This window comes from Loxodonta africana, chromosome 8 (assembly GCF_030014295.1).
Source record: "Loxodonta africana isolate mLoxAfr1 chromosome 8, mLoxAfr1.hap2, whole genome shotgun sequence".
In the NCBI taxonomy this organism is placed as follows: Eukaryota; Metazoa; Chordata; class Mammalia; order Proboscidea; family Elephantidae; genus Loxodonta; species Loxodonta africana.
Window position 1 is genome coordinate 19,970,257 of NC_087349.1, and position 18,901 is coordinate 19,989,157.

Sequence of the window (18,901 nt, forward strand, 5' to 3'; positions counted from 1 at the left end):
AGCAATAGACAGTAGGTGAGGTAGAGAATAATTGGGGGCTTGGAGGGGGTTGTTCTTCGGGTGACCAGACCCGTCTCTAAGGAAGTGACATTTTAAGACACACTGTAAATGATAAGAAGCAGCAAGCTATTTGTAGAAACAGGGAAGTCGGGGCTAGGCAGAAGAAATAGCTATGGCAAAGGCCCTGAAGAAGGAGAGAGCTTGTTGTGTTTTAGGAAATGAAAGAAGACCAGTGTGTCTGCGAAAAGTAGAGAGATATACCGTGCCAGTCATTGTGGGTCTGAATGAGTAAAATTAGACAGCTGTTAGTACAGTGATTAATACAGTGGTTCACGTAGGCTAAAGTTGTTCGCAGCTAATACTTGGTTGTATGTTAGAACCTGTGTTCTGAATGTTCATTTTGCATAATGTTAATATTCACAAATAATGACTGAAAGAAAACCTAGGATTTCAGTCTTAGGTGAAACGTATCCTGCAATTGACCAGACTCTTATAGGAGGTGCTTTTCCTTGCTTGAACGTCTATCTTCTAGGGTGCCCGTAACATAGCCAGATAAGCCTTCTGTATCATACTAAGAATTTCCACCTAGCCTTACTTAGCACTGTTAATTTTTGCTGGTTGATCTACTAACTATTTTCGGTCAACTGTTGGAATAAATACTACTCATTTAGTGCCACGTTCTCATCTGAAACCCAATTCAGGATCAGCACAACCACATTTTTTAAACTTGCATGAGTACAGTTTTCTAATTAATGTTGACTGATGTTTTTAACTTATTTAAAATGCTTGTTTAGATTCTTTGTAAGGGCAAGGATTCCTCCCTTCCTTCCTACAAACCTGTTGTGTGTCTTCCACCTACTACTATGCAAATGCGTCACCGGGGTTAACTGGAAGCAGAATCCACAGTAGACAGACAATGAGAGGGGTAGTTCTACTTCCCACCAACAGTCTTACCTTGGAAAGCATCACAACCTGGCAATTTCTTCATCTTTATAGTGTAAAAAATACCTGCACTGTAGGGTCATTCTCTTGGCAGAAGCTTGGTAAATATTTGATCCCTGTTAATCCTTGGCTACCCAATGGGGCGAATATGATTGTCCCCACTTTTATAAAGGGGGGAAGGAGGGTAGCAGCAGGGTTAAGAAGAACATTTTACTTCCTCTAGCTGGTGGTCTTAAACTTTCGTGTGTGTACTAATCCCGGACGATCTTGTTAGCATGCAGATTCTGATATAGGTAGTCTGGAATGTGGCCCAGTTTCTGCATTTCTGAGTGTCCTCACTTGTGTAACTAGGCCCTAGGCTGCTTACCTAGAAAGTGATGGGGCTGGGCCTCAAACCAGGTTTGCTCTGCTACAGAGCCTTCCACTATACAATAGAACCTTCCAACTCTCATGAGTGGGACAAGGGTTTTATTGGGGGACTTGTATGTTAGTTGGAGCCTTGGTGGCATAGTGGTGAGGAGCTCGGCTGCTAATCAAAAGGTTGGCAGTTCGAATCCACCAGCTGCTCTTTGGAAACCCTATGGGGCAGTTTTACTCTGACTTACAGGGTTGCTATGAGTCGGAATCAACTCGATGGCAACAGGTTTTTGGTTTTGGTATGTTAGTTATTCAGTAATTCATTAGACTCGTAAGAATCTGAAGTTGTATTTTATTCATTTATTCAGCATTTCCTCAGAACCTTTTATGCGCTGGCTCCCTTATTAAATACTTTAAAAGGAGTTGTCCGTTGCTTTCAAGACAATTCCTACTCGTGGCGACCCACTGTGTGTGGAGTAGAACTGCTCTGTAGGGTTTTCAGTGGTTGTGACTTTTTGGGAGCAGATCCGCCAGGCCTGTCTTCCAAGGCGCCTCTGGGTAAACTTGAACCACCAGCCTTTCTCGGGTGGTAGTCAAGCATTTAACAGTTTGCACCACCCGGAGACTCCCTTTTAAAGGAGTAGGGCTAGATGAAAAGGGATATTACTGAGTGTTGTCTATTGGACAGTTACTTGGTGTCTCATCACCTTAAACTTAATATTCCCTGTATTACTCTGATCTTCCCCCCAAACCTGTCCTCCTGCCCTTTTTTTTGTTGTTGTTGTTGTTAGAATAGCGTGTCATCATCTACCTCATCTGCCAGACCGGAATCACCAGATGCTCTTTGAGTCCTCTCTCTCCCTCACATGCAGTTAGTCATCAAGTTCTTTCAGATCTTAGAAATCCCAGTGAGATGTGGCTGCCTCCTCAGCCTGTTGCTGCTTGTCAATTCTTACCTGTCCTTGTGCCCCAGTCCCGCTGCCTGCCTCTCTCCTGACCCAGTCCCCCTGTGCAGTGTGGGATCTGCGGTGTCTGGAGTTCATCTTCCTAAAGCAAACACATCTGAGTGTGCGGCTCCCCTCCTCAGCGCCTCCAGGGTCTCCAGGATGGTTAGAGCACATACTTGAACCAGACTGCCTGGGTTCAGATCCTGACTCTACAACTAACTGTCTGTATGAGCCTGTCTTTGTCATCCTTTCTCTCCTGGGTTGTTGTGAAGACAACAGTGCATGTCAAGGCTTAGAGGGCTCTCTCAGCACCTTGACGTGCTGGGCAAGGATGAGCTCTTGTTAATATTTGTGCCTTGAAAGGGGAAGTAGCAGTTTAAAAAATTGGGAAAGGGCTGCACCAGCATGCCATCTTTGGGGCAATTTACAGGCTAACAGTCCTCTCTTTAGCAGTTGCTAACATGAATATAATAAGGACTTAAGCATATTAAGGTAAGCAGTTACTTATGTAGGATACTTTTCTCAGGATTGAAGAGACGTAATTTCAGCTTGGTAGGTTAGAAACTAAGATAGTAGTTGTTAGCTGTTGTTGAGTTGGCCCCCAATTCACAGTGACAAAATACTGCCCAGTCCCATGCCACCCCCATGATTGATTGTAGGTTGGACCGTTGTGAACCATGGGGTTTTCACCGGCTGATTTTTGGAGGTAGCTACCCAGGCCCTCTTTCCTAGTCTGTCTTAGTCTGGAAGCGCCACTGAAACCTGTTCAGCATCATAGCAGCACTCAAGCCTCTACTGGCAGATGGGTGGTTGGCTGCACATGAGGTACATTGGCCCGGAGTTGAACCCCAGTCTCCCACTTGGAAGGTGAGAGTTCTACCACTGAACCACTGGTGTCCCCTAGACTGACAGGTGTACCCTTTGAATCTGAGGATACTGTTTTTGGAGTAGTTATGATAATAGCAAATACTGAGCCTTTCCTTAATCCTGTGATGTAGTTAATATTATTCCCTTTTACAGTGAGGAAACCAAGGCCCAGAGAGGTTAAGTGACCTGCCCAAGACCTGTGGCAAGTAATGATGAAACTGAGATTCCCACTAATGAGCCCACTCTCCTAACTGCTAGAATTCTGCCAGTTTTAGTGTGAAATCTCTATTCTTTTAGGGAGGGGCAGGTCTGAAACTGGATAATTTTGTGAAGTGGGATTGTAGAGAGGTTAATGGGTTCTAGGACTTTTCGGTTTTGGATTTTATTGGGTAGATAATGCTGAAGTTGAGTGCTTTCCATTTCTTTAAAAGTGATGTTAATTTTTTTTTTTTGTAGTAAAATACAACAAAATTTGCCATTTTAGCAGTTTTTAAGTGGACAATTCAGTGGCATTAACTACATTTACAGTGTTGTGCAACCTTCACCACTGTCTACTTCCAAAACTTTTTCGTCAGCCCAAACAAAAACTCTGTCCCCATTAGGCAATAACTCCCCATTTCTCCCTGCCTCCAGCCCCTGACAGCCTCTCAGCTACTTTCTGTCTCTCCAAATTTGCCTCTTGTAGATATTTCGTGTAAGTGGACTCATCGTGTTTTCCTGTCTGGTTTATTTCAGGTAGCATGATATTTTCAAGGTCATGCATCATATAATGATACATGCTGTAACACGCATCAGATCTTGATTCCTTTTTATAGTTGAATAATAACTCCATTATATGGAAGTGTCTCATTTTGTTTATCAGTTGGTGGACACTTCGGTTGTTTCCACCTCTTGGCTCTTCTGAATAGTGCTGTAATGAACATTGTTGTACAAGTATCTGTTTTTGTTTCTGCTTTCAATTCCTTTTCTGCCCAGGTTCTGGAGTTAACCTATTCCATGTGTTAAATGAGATTTGATTGGCATGTCTTGTCTTTGAGGTAGTTAATGAAAGGTACTTCATGTCTTGGTGCCTTTTTGTTAATGAAACCTGATGGCTGCCTTCACATGCAGGTGTTCTGTTAGAGAGGCAAGGAAGAAGGCCAGCAGGGTGGATCCCTGTGAAAGTCCTGGTTTCCCTCTGGGTGCTCTAGCAGGGTTACAGTCGACCTGTTGAACAGCAGTAGAGAGGGAGTGCACTGGACTGATGGCAAGTGGAGAAGCATTTGAAGCTGAACTTTGTTTCACTTTAAACAATACCAGTATTGGTGAGAAGAAGAGGAAGCCCAGTCAGCTCAGTATGATGGTGGTTAGAAAGTAACTAGATGCAACTCTTTTTGAAGGGCATTTAAATACTATATATCACATTAGGTATAAATTGCTTGACTCAGAAGTTTTTACTTTTAAGAATTGCAGACAGATACTTGAAAAAGTAACGGAGACCCTGGATGGCACAAATGCTTAAGTGACCAGCTACTAGCCAAAAGATGGGAAGTTCGAACCCACCCAGAGGTGCCTCAGAAAAGAGGCCTGGCGATCTGCCTCCAAGAGGTCACATCCTTGAGAACCCTGTGGAGCAGTTCTACGCTGCACACACTCGGTCACCGTGAGTCTGAATCGATGACAGTCTGAATCGATGACAGCTAATAACACTTGAAAAAGTATACCAAGAGACCTGTACTGGAATGTTTACTTGTTAACACTGTAACAGGGAAAAACCGACAACTACCTACCTGTTCACTAATGGAGGATTAGTTAATTATGGTGCTTCTGCATTGTACAGGTATTATTAAAAAGCGGGGTTGGGGGGAGCTTAGCTCTCTATGTCGTGATAAAGACGTCCTCCACATAGTGGAGAAAGGTGTTTACAGAACCGTTTGCACCTGTGACTGTGTGTAAGTGAGCCTGTGAATGTGTGTGTATAAACATGTCTGTGTAAAGGGCGTCAACAATAGTAGCATCTGGGCAGTGGACTATCAGGCTAGGGGGTGGGAAGCTGCTCTAGGCAGTAAAACAAGGTCCAATTCACTTCTTCACCTGATCCGCTGAGGTGAGTTTAGTTGGATTGAAAGGCGCTCTCTCTCTTGCAAAGGCGACTCTCAGAACTGCACCTGACCCCTGCTTGCAGCAGCCTCGGTCTTTGTGTCTCACTTAGTGGCACCTGAGCCAGTCGGGCCTGCTTCTCCCCGTGATGCAAAACACAAGAGATGGAAATGCAATAGTTTTGTCACCTTTTCGATGCCAAATTTTCTTACTATATATACACCCGCTGTTGTGAGTATCTAGGTTTATTTTTTTCCTGTTTTGCTAAAGAACTTTGATTTTTTTTTCACTGTTTATTCAAGAAGCGCTCCCTGAGAAACTTGATTTTTTTTCCCTTTCCATACTTCATAACAATATGGCCGTTATTATTCTCTTAGTGTTTATGCATTTTTAAGTCTCACACCTCAGCTTACTTTAAATCATGAGGCTAACTTCCGTATCACTGTCTTAATTGTACCTGAGCACCCATTTCTTACCATGTTGTAATCATCTCTATGGGTCTCGAGCTCGCAGTCTTCTAGTGCGGCAAGAAAGCATCCTCGCTGGACGCTGCCACTTGTTTACTTGTATGATGCTTAAAATAGCCCTGGTCACTCTTGTTGCTGTATCACATTGCACATGTTCATATCTCTGCCTCTTGGTACTTTCCAGGGTTTTCTGCTTATTTAATCATACTAGGGTTATTTTCTTACAGTAGGGTGTTTCTCAGGGCTTCAGATCAGCTCAAACTAGTTCAGTCATGGCCAACAAAGTAAAACTGGAAGAGACCCAGATTGTTATGATGTGGGTGATCCAGAACAGTAACCAGAATGGGAAAAATTTCGGGTGGAAGCCCTGCAGTGGTAGACTCAGAAGAGGTGTATGTAGTGAGCTCTTTCAGGAGCCTGATGCATGAGATTGGACCATGGAGAGTGACACAATCAAAGTTCCTTAGTAAGCCACCATCTTTGAACAGGCCACCTCTACTCAAAATAAGAGATTGGTTGCTATGCAATGTGTATGCTGCCCTTGTTTCCTTAGAGAAAGATTATGTTTCTAGCAGGGCTTTGACCTGTAATTTTTCCTGTTCCAGTTATTGTCCTGATTCACCCAAATTTAAAAAATCCAGGCTTGTTCTGGTTTTCCTTCTTCGGCCATGACTAAACCGGGAAGAACCAGTTCAAAGCCCTGGTGTTTTCTTTAAAAGCGACCTTTTTTTTCCTCTGATATAAAGTTTTGTTTCTTCTGTTGTTTTCACTATGGACTTTTTAAAAAAGCAACCCTTCAGTTTCTGTTGAAAGCTTTCACCCTAGTTCTTTGGTCCTAACTGGTCACCAAGATAATAAATAAAAGGCAGTTAATAAGAGCTACTTGAACATATTATCAAATAGAATATTTGCCTGTTAACTACCTTTTTTAAATAGTTTTGAAGCAGAATTTCAATTAAGAAGCCATGACTATTTTCCTTATCACTTTAGATTAATCTCTCCCTCCCTTTTTCACACCGTTGATCTAGACCTTTGTTAAACTTCCAACAGGTAATTGCTGCTGCCTTTCATAAGGCTTCTAAATGGGTGGTAGAAACTGGGCTCAGTTGAATAAAGGCATATTCATTTGTTTTGGAACACAGAGTTCTCTACATGGTGGATGGCACTGTAAGCATAGGTGAGGTTTTGCCCCCCCCCCCCGCATAAAATCTTGGCAGTGATCTTGAACCTGTTACTTACTTCTTTGCATGGGTATTGCTTTAAAAAGGCCTAAGCCTGTATTGCTTTTTCCCCCACTTAATTTTTATGAAATCAGGGTGAGTGTTATTATGCCACTCAATATTTGACTCCTGCTATGCCTAATTTTATTTTTTTTATGCCTAATGAACATGGAGTAGTAAAGGAAACAGCAGGGGTTACTCATTCATGTTCTGGAAAAGAACCTGGGAGTGAGGAGGGAGGCACAGTGATTCGAGTTAGCAATGATTTCTTACCTATTTATAGGGGCAGACTCAGTTGTTTGTGTGTGCATGTGTGATATCTTTGCCCCTTTCCTCTGGGGTTACAGGCAGTTATATTTTAACTTGAAGGCATTGGTGGTTCAGTTGGTGGTTCAGCGGTAGAATTGTTGCCTTCCATGCAGGAGGCCTGAGTTTGGTTCCCAGCCAGTGCCCTTCATGCACAGCTGAGGCTTGTATGTTGCTATGATGCTGAATATGTTTCAGAGGAGCTTCCAGACCAAGATGGACTAGGAAGAAAGGCCTGGCAATCTACTTCTAAAAATCAGCCAATGAAACACAGTGGTCTGATTGACAACCAATCATGGAGATGGTGCAGGACAAGGCAGCATTTTGTTCCAGTGTGCATGAGGTCACCATGAGCTACAGGCCAACTCAATGGCAGCTCACGACATATTTGCATTTTAAAGAACTTGCTTTAAGAAATTCTCCTTCTTGAGATTACTGGAGTCATAAAATTAAGGTGGGGGAATAGCTGGTCTCTAGGAAGGAAGGCCCTTGACCTGGATTGTGGCCCTGGAAGTTTCAGTATTTAGCTCCGTGACTTTGAGCCGTGTTGACTGTTCTGTAAAAGATCGTTTTCGGCTGGTCCGCTGTTGTTCACCGTGTCATAATCTTCATCTGCTCAATGGGTACTACTACTTCGTATTAATTCTCACGGATTTGCAAATGTAATATACTGTATGTCACTATAGAGTGCCAACGAAAATATTTCCTTGTGAAGTTATCACTGCTTGCTGTGAATAATTCACATATGTGATTAGAATGTCTGCGGTGGGGGTGGGAGGAGGTTATTAAACATTTAGCTTTATTCTCTCTTCATTGAGTGACATTGCAGCCTGTATGCCCGGTGTTAGAGTAATAACTGGTCTACTGCATTTAAAACAAAAAAAGGAAGTAATGATCTCAAAGATTCCCCAAGAGAACAACATTGGAAACACGAGTACCAAATACACTGCATAGATCTGCTACAAAGCCTTAATATTATATTAGCCGTATTAAATTCAGCTAGGTAATACTCACCGAGCACCTCCTTTGTGTGAGCTTTGCACAAGGCACTGTGGGTGGCTCAGCAAAGAAGCATACAGCCTCTAGGTAGGACATTTTTAAAATAGATGTTTCTATTAGAATTTTGTAGACAGCCACCCACATATTTGCATGTTTCTATATTATTTTTGGAGAAATTATATGTTGCTTGTGACTTGGAAGTTCTCAAGATTAGATGCTATTGTCATCCTGAAGGTTGTGATTCCTGTGTTTTTCTTCTCTTCCTCCTCGCCAGCCTACTTGATTAGGTAGAGTCTGCCCCTGGAACAACAGAGTTCTTGCCTTCCCTCTTCTAACTCAGGGACTGGGGTCTCGTCTCCCTCTATACTAAGGATTCAGGCCTAGAACCTCCCACCTTTGTCTCCCTTCTGAGGGAAGGAAACATTTCCATTCTCTAAGAAAATAATTTTCCAACTCCCTGAGAGTGGGGAGTTTTAATTAAGTACCAGGCTTCCTACCTTCTAAAATGTTTCAAAAAATTGTTTTAACACATTTTTTCTGGGTCGTTTGTTTGGATTTTCATTGTGGACTTGTTGATATGTCTGTAGTGGCTTGAGAATCTTGTAGGTCTTCCTTTCTTTCCTGCAGTTCAAAGGTGTATCCCGAGTTTGCAGATTGTAACCTCGGTATTTGACTAGGTGGTCGTTCTTTAACAGTGAAGTAGAGTCTGCTTCTTTCCATAAAAGTAGAGAGTAATCAGATATATATTGTCTTCTGTTTAAAAAAAAACAAAGATAGAGATTGGAAAGTAAATAAAAGTAAATAAATGCTTTAATTTATTTTCATTATAAATATTTTCAAACACACAAAATTAGAGATTAGTGTAATGAATCCCCATAATAGCCTGATTCAAATTCTGTAGTTAACAGTATTTTTCTCATGTATCTATTTTTCTCTGTTCTTTCTTCTTGCTGAAATATTTTAAGGTAAATTCCAAACATTTTCATTTGACCCCTACTTACATCAGTACCTCTAAGTACCTCTAAGACATTTGGACATCTTTCTTAAATAACCATGAATGCCATTGTCACAGTTTAAGAATATAATTCTTTGGGAAGAAGATTTATTTTTAATATGCTGTCAGTTTTACCTTTGAATCAAGCTGTGATAAAGAAACCACATCGTGAAAACTAAGCTTATGATTAACCTTTTATGAGTTAGTCAGAGTAATAAATATCCTGTTTAATTAGCCTAAAATATACTGTGAATTTATGTACATATGTAAAGTTTTAGTTACAAGTAAACAGTGCATTATTGCCATAAAATTGCAAAGTAGTGAAGTTTATTTATTAATGAGCTACTTTCGTTTTATTGATAGCCTTCTGACTTTAAATATTTTGAAGTGCTTAACTGGAATTGGAACTGCTTTGTATTTCCTTGGTCTCAGCTGGCATCAGTATTTTCCCCTCGTTCGTTTTTCTTTCTCTCTCTGTCACTTTTTCTGCAACTGAGTCATCTCTGAGTTTGAGTATCTGACTTTATAAATCTGCTTTTTTTAAACATTTTGTTGGGGGTGGGGTGGGACTTCCTGTATATCTTTCTGATACACTTCCTATTTTTAAAAACCTATTAGAAAAAAATATTTTTCTTAATTCATGACTCAATATTTGTTTCGAATTTTTTACTTTATTTTTTTTGTAAGTTGGGTCGTAAAGTAATATATCCAAAGCTAAATAATAATGACAGTTTTTCCATTAAAAAAATATTTGCTTGGATTTTGCCAATCTTTACTTTGGTTTCCGATACGGAAGTTTTAAATGAAGCATAACACTTCAGGGGAAGAAAATCTCTTGTCCCTAAGGCTAGCCTGACTTATCTGCTGGCTGGTAATGAAAGTGCTTGCTGTTTAACCTGACTCTTAAATGTTTAACTAAATTTTTGACTATGTAAAGTTAAAAATCTCTATGCTACTTTTTACCTCTGAGATAATGAGTCTTAAATGTGTAGTGCCTGACAGGAAGTTGTCGAATTTTTGCTGGATTTGCTTCTGGACAATGCACATTTATTTTGAATAACTATATTTAAGTAGACGATATGTCTCTTACTTAGAGGTTAAGTTTGGCCACTCCAGCTAACTAACTCAGCCATAAATCTACAAACAGACAAGAAAACGACTCTAATCTCAGAATTATATATTTTACTCCTGGATGTATGGATCTTATGTTTCCTTCCTAGACTTTAAGCTTCTTGAAGGAGAGCTATTTAAAAGTGGTTTTTGTTTGCCTTATGGTACGTATGTGTGTGGGGCGTGTAGTACATTTAGTAAATTAGAAATAAAGCCTCCTTGATCTCCTGTGGGTTTACTAGATGTTATTTTAACACAGTATTCACCAAAATGCAACTTTAAAAACATTCCTATTAGTTCATGTGAAAAGTTTAAAAATATTTTTGAGGAATACAAGAGACAAAGCTGCTTAAACTCAGAAGAGAGATATTTCTCTTTTGTTGAAGATTGCTTTTGACATTGTATTATTGCCTCCCAGATTGAGATAAATGAATAAAAATATGCCCTAAATCTTTAAAATATGTATGGACTTCATCGCTGCTAGAAGCCGTTTTCCCCCTTTACTACCTTTTGTTCTTTTCCCTTTGCTTATTTTCTCAGTAGTTTTTGTTATTTTTATGTTTTCCCTTTAGAATAAAAGGTCCCCCGTCCTGTAAAAGGGGAAGAGCGCTGACATACTATGGGGATTGCAACCAGTGTCACAAAGGAATGTGTGTGTAAATTTTTGAGTGGGAAACTAATTTGCGCTGTAAACTTTCACCTGAAGCACACTAAATTTTTTTTAAAAAAGACTACAGCCAAGAAAACCCTATGGAGTAGTTTATATTCTGTAACATATGGGGCCGCCATGAGTCAGAGTTGACTGGATGGCTGTGTGTTTTTTGGGGTTTTCTCTCTTTCTGTGGAGATCATATATAATTCCTTTGGAGTTTGGGCGTGCAGTTAAATCTAAGTGACAGCCACGACTCAGAGAACTGCCCTTCACCTGCAAAGTCTAAAGTTTCTTACTGCCTACCTCCATTTTCCCTAATGGGGACATTTCTCTCAGGAGGCTTCTCAGCCCACATTCAAGTAGGTTTTTCATGTGGTCGTTCCATGAGTTGCCCAGACATGTCTACTGAGATTCAGGCTGGGACCCCTGTTGCAGTCATACTCCAAAGAAGCAAAATAGTCACTATAAAGAATGTTGCTTTAATAAACTTACTGTTGAAATGATAGTCATAATAATAATAAAAGGTCCCACCTCCTAATATGAAGAACACAAACCTTTACTGGTTTAACACCTTTTCTCCCTCTATTTTAAATTTAGGATTTTCTTCTTAACCAGGCGCCTTTGGTATCGGACCCAAATCATTTTTCCTTTACTAATAACGTACGCACAGGGACATCTGTATTATTATTTTGCCCATAGGCTTTCTTTGTTGTAAAGGCACAAATCCATGCGCTTCTTCCAATGTGGTTGATTTTTCTTGGGTATCTTTATGAAGCTACTTAAATTTGATTCCCCCAGGATGTCACCCGTCTTGAAAGAGCCTTTTTCTCTTTCAATATGAAGTCTTGGTTTTCTTAAATACCAGATATCCCTGGCAGGAAAATATTGGCCTCTTTTGAGAGGGGTATGGTAGTTCTTTTAAACCATTATGCTAGTTAAATGCTGATTGACACTTGAGACTACATTATTAGTTCTTTAGAACTTTTATTATGGAAAAATTCAAATATAAACAAAAGTAGAGAGGACGATATAATGAACCCCCACGTACTCTTTACTCAGGTTCTGTAGTTAACCAAATCAGGCTAATACTGTTTCTTCTACACCCCACAACCCCCAAACCCCAATTGGATTATTGTGAAGCAAATCCTAGATGTCATAGATTTTAGTTACAAAATACTTCAATTTATATCTCTAAAAGAGAAGATTCTTTATCAACATTACTCTTGAAAATATTTTATGTGGTATTTTTATATGGATTAAGACACTTGTTTATTTTACCAAGAAAACTAGGTAGTGGTGGTTGCTGGGTGTCAGCTGTCCTAGTGTGATTAATCTTAAGGAGACATGGAAACAGACCCGTCTGAACATGGACGGACGTACAGGCTGCTTCTACTGCGTTCTCCACAGAAGCACATTTCCCACCCCAGTGGCCCACTCGATGGACACAGCTCGGGGGAGGCCACCCTATTTTTATTTTATAAATTCTTCAGTCCTAGGTCCTTGACACATTGGCACAGACTTAGTCTTTAGCGCCTTTCTAGGGTAAAAGTTTGTTGTGTGTGCCATCGAGTTGATTCCAATTCATAGCAACCCTGCGGGACAGAGTAGAACTGCCCCACAGGGTTGCTAGGCTGTAATCTTTACAGGAGCAGATCACCAGATCTCTCTCCCACAGAGCCGTTGGTGGGTTTGAACTGCTCACCTGTCAGCAGACAAGTGCTTAACCATTGTGCCACCAGCGTTGCTTGGTAAAAGGTTATTGTTGTTAGGTGCCATCAGATGGTTCTGGCTCACAGCTACCTTACTGGGCACAAGAGAACAAACTGCTGCCCAGTCCTGCAGCATCCTCGCAGTCTTGCTATGTTTGAGCCCATTGTTGCAGCCACTGTGTCAGTCTACTTTGCTGGTAAAAGGTGGTGTTGTCAAGTGCAGCCCAGTCCGTTCCAACTCAGAGTGACTTCATATGACAGAGTAGAACTGCCCCGTGGGCGCTTCTAAGGCTGTAATCACTGGGAGCAGGTCACCAGGTTTTTTCTTCCATGGAGTGGCTGGTGGGTTTGAACTGCCGACCTTTCAGTTAGCAGCCAACGGCTAACTGTTGGTGCTACCAGGGCTCCTGAGTGAAAGATACAGAAGGACATGAAGCCTGGAGAAACCACACCCTAGCTTTAGTTTACCTGTCTTTATGAAAAAGGAGCCCTCGTGGCACGGTGATTAAGCACTCAGCTGCTAACCAAAAAGTTGGCGGTTCAAACTCACTAGCTGTTCTGCGGGAGAAAAATATGGCAGCCTGCTTCCATAAAGATTACAGCCTTGGAAACGCTATGGGGCAGATCTGTTCTGTCCCACAGGGTTGCCGTGATTCAGAATCCACAGCAACAGATTGTATGGAAATTTTCAGAACTACTTAAAAGTCACTTCAGTCCTGATGGAGACATTTTGCCAAGAATGTCAGTTATCTCTTGATGGTTTGGCATCAGCCTTTACATATTAGATTGTGTAATCATAATGCCATTCAGGGAAAATAAGGTGGCGGGTGGCTAGCCTTGTCAAAGTGACATGGACTTGGGCTCCTGGCACTATTTTGTGAATAACTTAGATCGGGAGTGAGTAAAATGTGATTTATGGCCTTAATTAACAATTTTTTTTAGCAGAACAACGTTGGAAGAATATTTTCTATTTTTAAGCTTTAAAACAGAAAGTAATGAAGGAGCCTTCTAGTTAGTTGCTACCAGTCTCCTAGTCTCATGGTCTGCCAGCACATCTCAGAAATAAATCATTATTTTTGTCATTTTAGCCAGCCTCTCGTTGCCTTCCTTGCCCTTGACTTTGAAGCAGAAAGGAGAAAGATACTCGTGGCCTGTACCATAAATACACATGGCAGCAGCAGCCAGGCAATTTTGTATTTTTGTGGCAAGTCATTCATTCAGTGGTATTGGAAGGACTTATTTTTAATTCAGCGTTTTTCTTTTGATGAAGCCTATTTTCCCATCTGATTTTGTCCCTGGACCAGTCTAAGGCAGCACAAATTTAGCACAGCTTCTACTTTCACAACCTTGGTGGAAGTTTTATTCACTTTGCTTTTAGCTTTGCATGTGAAGTGGCCTATGCGAACTCTTTACTCGATGGTGGTGGTGTTGGTGTTAGGTGCCTTTGAGTTGGTTCTAACTCATAGTGACCCTCTGTACACCAAAATGAAACACAACGGGGCCTGCACTGTCTTCACGGTCATTGCTGTATTCGAGCCCGTTGTTGCAACAGCTGTGTCAGTCCATCTCGTTGAGAGTCTTTTTTTTTTTTTTTTTTTGCTGACCTTCTGCTTTATCAAGCATGACATCCTTTTCCAGGGACTGGTCCCTCCTGTTAACATGTCCAAAGTATGTGAGATGAGGTCTTGCCATCCTTGCTTTTAAGGGGCATTCTAGCTGTACTTCTTCCAAGACAGATCTCTTCCTTTTCTGGCAATCCGCGGCACATTCAGTGCTTTTCACCATCACTGTAATTCAGAGGCATCCATTCTTCTTCTGTCTTCCTTATTCATTGCCCAGCTTTCACATGCATGTGAGATAATTGAAAACACTGTGGCTTGAATCAGGCACACCTCAGTCCTCAAAGTGATATCTTTGCTTTTTAACGCATAAAACAAGTCATTTGCAGCAGATTTGCCCAGTACAGTATTTCATTTGATTTCCTGATTGCTGCTTCCATGGGCATTAGTTATGGATCCAAGTAAAATGAAACCGTTAACATCTTCAATCTTTTTATCAGGTGTTGTTGCTTATTGGTCCAGCTGTGAGGATTTTTTGATTACTTTATGTTGAGTTGTAATCCATATTGAAGGCTGTAGTCTTTGATCTTCATCAGTAAGTGCTCCAAGTCCTCTTCACATTCAGCAAGCAAGATTTTGGCATCTGCATATTGCAGGTTGTTAATGATGTCGCATTCTTCTTCGTACAGTTGAGCTTCTCAGAATATTTGCTCAGCATACAGATTGAATAAGTATGGTGAAAGAATATAACACGTACCTTTTCTGACTTTAATCCATGCAGTATTCTCTTGTTCTCTTCGAAGAGTTACCTCTCGGTCTTTATTCAGGTTCCTCGTGAGCACAATTAAGTGTTCTGGAATTCCCATTCTTTGCAATGTTATCCATAATTTGTTATGATCCACAGAGTTGAATGCTTTTGCGTAGTCAAAAAACCTAGTAAAGATCTATGTTAGTCATCTAGTGCTGCTATAACAGAAATACCACAAATGGATAGTTCTAACAAAGAGAAATTTATTCTCTCACAGTCTAGGAGGCTAGAAGTTTGAGTTCAGGGTGCCAGCTCCAGGGGAAGGCTTTCTCTGTCTGCTCTGGGGAAAGGTCCTTGTCATCAGTCTTCTCCCATCAAGGAGCTCCTCAGCACAGGGACCCTGGATCCAAAGGACTTGGTGTTCTCCTGGTTCTTGTTTTTTGGTGGTATGAGGTCCCCCACCTTTCTGCCCACTTCTCTTTTATATCTCAAAAGAGATTGACTTAAAATACAACCTTTCTTGCAGATAGAGCCCTGCCTCATTAACATAACTGCTTGATAATCCCACCTCATTAACTTCATAGAGGTAGTATTTACAACACATAGGAAAATCATACCAGATGTCAAAATGGTGGACAGTCACACAATACTGGGAATCATGCACTAGCTGAGTTGACACACATTTTTAGGGGACACAGTTGAATCCATAGCAACATCTTTCTGGTATTCTCTGCTTTCAGCCAAGATCTATTTGACATCAGCAATGACATCCCTCACTCCACATCCTCTTCTGAATCCAGCCTGAATCTTCTGGCACTTCCCTGTCCATGTACTGGTGCAACCACTTCTAAATTACCTTCAGCAAAATTTTACTTGTGTGTGATATTAATGATATTGTTCAATAATTTTCACGGTCTGTTGGATTACATTTCTTTGGAATGGGTACAAATATCAATCTCTTCCAGTTGGTTCGTTGGGTAGTTGTCTTCCAGATTTCTTGGCATAGATGAGTGAGCACCTCCAGCACTATATTTAGAATGTATGTAAATGGAATCATATCGTATGTGCTTTTTTGTGTCTGGTTTCTTTCACTGTTTCACAGCTACGTCTGTGAAAACCATGCATCTAAGTGTATTCGTTTATTCTTTTTTAAATTGCTGTATTCCATTGGGTGACCATACCACAGTTTTTCCTTTCCATTGTTGGACATTAGATCATCTCTCGTTTTTGGATATTACAAGTAGTACTGGTGTGAACATTCCTGAACGTGTGTTTGGTGAACATAGAAATTTTTATCTGTTGGGTATATACCTTGGAAGGAGCCCTGGTAGCACAGTGGTTAAGTGCTTGGGTGCTAACTGAAAGGTTGGTCGTTCAAACCCGCCTAGTGGCTCCATGGGAGAAAAGACCTGGCGACCTGCTTCCTTAAAGATTATAGTATAGAAAATCCAATGGGGGAGTTCTACTCTGTCATTTTGGGTCAGTATGAGTTGAAAATGGACCTGATGGTACCTACCAATAACAACACACCTAGGGTAGCACCAGTGGGCACAGGGTACGCACGTTGCATTGTTGGTAGATCCTGCCAGCAGTTTTCCAAAGTGGTTGAAACCTTACCACGCTACCGCTGGCAATGTATGGTTATTTTTAAAAAATACCTTCATAGAAGTGAAATTTGAATAGAAGAGTAAATTTATTTTAAGTTTTGAAATATAGTGCTAGATTTCTTCTCAGATGGACTCATTTATACACCCCTGAACACTAGGTTTTATCCAGCTTTTTCATTTTTATCAATTTATAGTGAAAAATATATCTTATTTTTAAACTTCTTTAATGAATTAAGATATACTTTTGCCCATTTCGGTTTTCTTTTCTAGAATTGGCCTTTTCTTGGTTGGGGTGTTTCTATTTTCTTGTTGTTGTTCCTGCTTGATAATAACTCTGTGTAGAAAGATGGATAGTTTTTGTTGTGTTAACATTATTTTCTTCTTAGTTTCTCCTTTGTCTTCTTTTACAGTATAAATGTCTTTTAAATGTGTGTGTGTGCTAATCTTTTCCTTTAAGGCTTCTAGGCTTGGTGTCATTGTTAGGAAAGCCTTCTCTACCCTGCAGAGTATTAAATGGAACCCTGCTGGCTTAGTGGTTAAGAGCTCAGCTCTAACTGAAAGGTCAGCAGTTTGAACCCACCGCCTGCTCCCTGGAAACCCTATGGGCCAGTTCTACTCTGTACTATAGTTTGTTATGAGTCAGAATTGACTCGGTGGCAGCAGGTTTGGTTTTTTGGTTTAGAGTATTAAAAAAAAATAAAAGTCTCGTTTTCTTGGAGGACTTTCCTGTTTGTATTTTAGTTTATTGTAACTGGCTTTGACTTTGACTTTGCTCATTACAACAAGGATGCTTCTTTTTTAAATTTTAAAACAATTTAAACATGCTGCACTATTGCTTACTGCAGCAGCATTAACGTTGGGATATTCTGTAGGGTAGAAGAGAGTGGCCTTTGGTAGTTGGTCGGGAAGAACTTAGCAACCAGAGCACACATGCGTGTGGCCGCTCGCTGACCGAGAGAGAAATGAAGCCGATTCTCCTATGTGGAGACTGTCTGAATCATTTTAATTTGCTCGGTATTAACATAGTGAGTTTTCATTTAGAAAAGAATGAGATCGAGTTAGCCTAGACCAAGTTATCTTACTTGAGTATGTCTTGTGGATACTCTTTAAAGCTTATGAGCCATGGACTCTGCCCTGAATACACCTGGCCTCTTGCAGTCCGTCCTGTGGCCTGTAGGACAGAGGATTACCCACCCACTGCCGTCAAGTTGATTCCGACTCATAGCAATCCGGATTGGGAGGCCCAATACGCCCAATACTTAACCCCAGGCCGTAAAAGATAGCTTTTTTTTTTTTTTAAGAGATCATTTTTAAATTTCTTCAATGTATTTTCTCTCTTCTACAATAGTGTAATTAAAATGTGATTTTCACTGCTTACTGAGAAAAACGAGATTGGTCTCCACCACCCGCACCCCCCTCCGCCAAAGATGCAGTAGGATTTGAGAGCTCTTCAAAGCCCCCCCACCTAAAATTCTTACCAGTAGAGGCGTTAGTGGGTTAGACCACAAAGCAGAGACATAGAACAGATATTAGACCAATAGCCTTCTCTTCCGCTAAATATGGATTAGTTTGGTTTCTATAATTGACTCTTTGTTCCTTAAAGGGGCAAGAGTCCCAGGTGTAGGTCAGTTTTTGAGGAAGAGCCCCAGAGCACACCAGGACCTAGAAGTGAGCCTAGAGGGGTACGGAGTTTTGGGTGGGAGGGAATGAGTAGAGGGAAGTGTAAATACCACCGACTACATTTTTTTTATTTTTATTTTTGCTGGTCTCTTGAATTTGGCAGTAATTGCCTATATCATTAACTATTTCCATTATTCTATAAACCAAGGAGGAAATGGTGGAAGACTTTCCTTAGTAGATCCATAATTTTGGTAGCATTTCGAGTTTAGGAGAATCCATGTTTTGCTATGTATTTTGAATTTGACTAAAGGGACTGCTGAGTTGTGGGTTGGAGAGGAGTATGGGCATAGAGGGAAGAAAAGCTAAAATTAATTGCCTGTTTTGCTTTACATGTATACAAAATGCAGCCTTATGCCTTTTGCATATTTAACCCACATAATCCTCACAGAAAGACTTTAAAAAGTGCTGTTTTTTCAATTTGCAAAGAGAGTGCAAAAGCTCAAGATTTAATGATTGTCTAGGCTCACTAACCTAGAAAGTGGCAGCCCTGCAATTCAGACACCAGTCTCTGCCTCCAAAGCTCATGCACCTACTTTTCACAAGAGTACGAATTGCTTTCTGTTGTTGTTGTTAGTTGCCAGCGAGTCAGCTCCCACTCCTAGCGACCCTGTGTACAACAGAACAAAATGCTGCCTGGTCCCGCGCCATCCTCACAGTC

General features: G+C 40.8%; 1 protein-coding gene across 3 annotated transcripts in view; it reads left to right on the top strand.

The window, feature by feature from the left end:
• UBE2H (ubiquitin conjugating enzyme E2 H) overlaps nucleotides 1–18,901 on the top strand; it is a 111,584-nt gene that overhangs the window by 39,591 nt on the left and 53,092 nt on the right. The gene's annotated exons all lie outside the window — the stretch shown is intronic.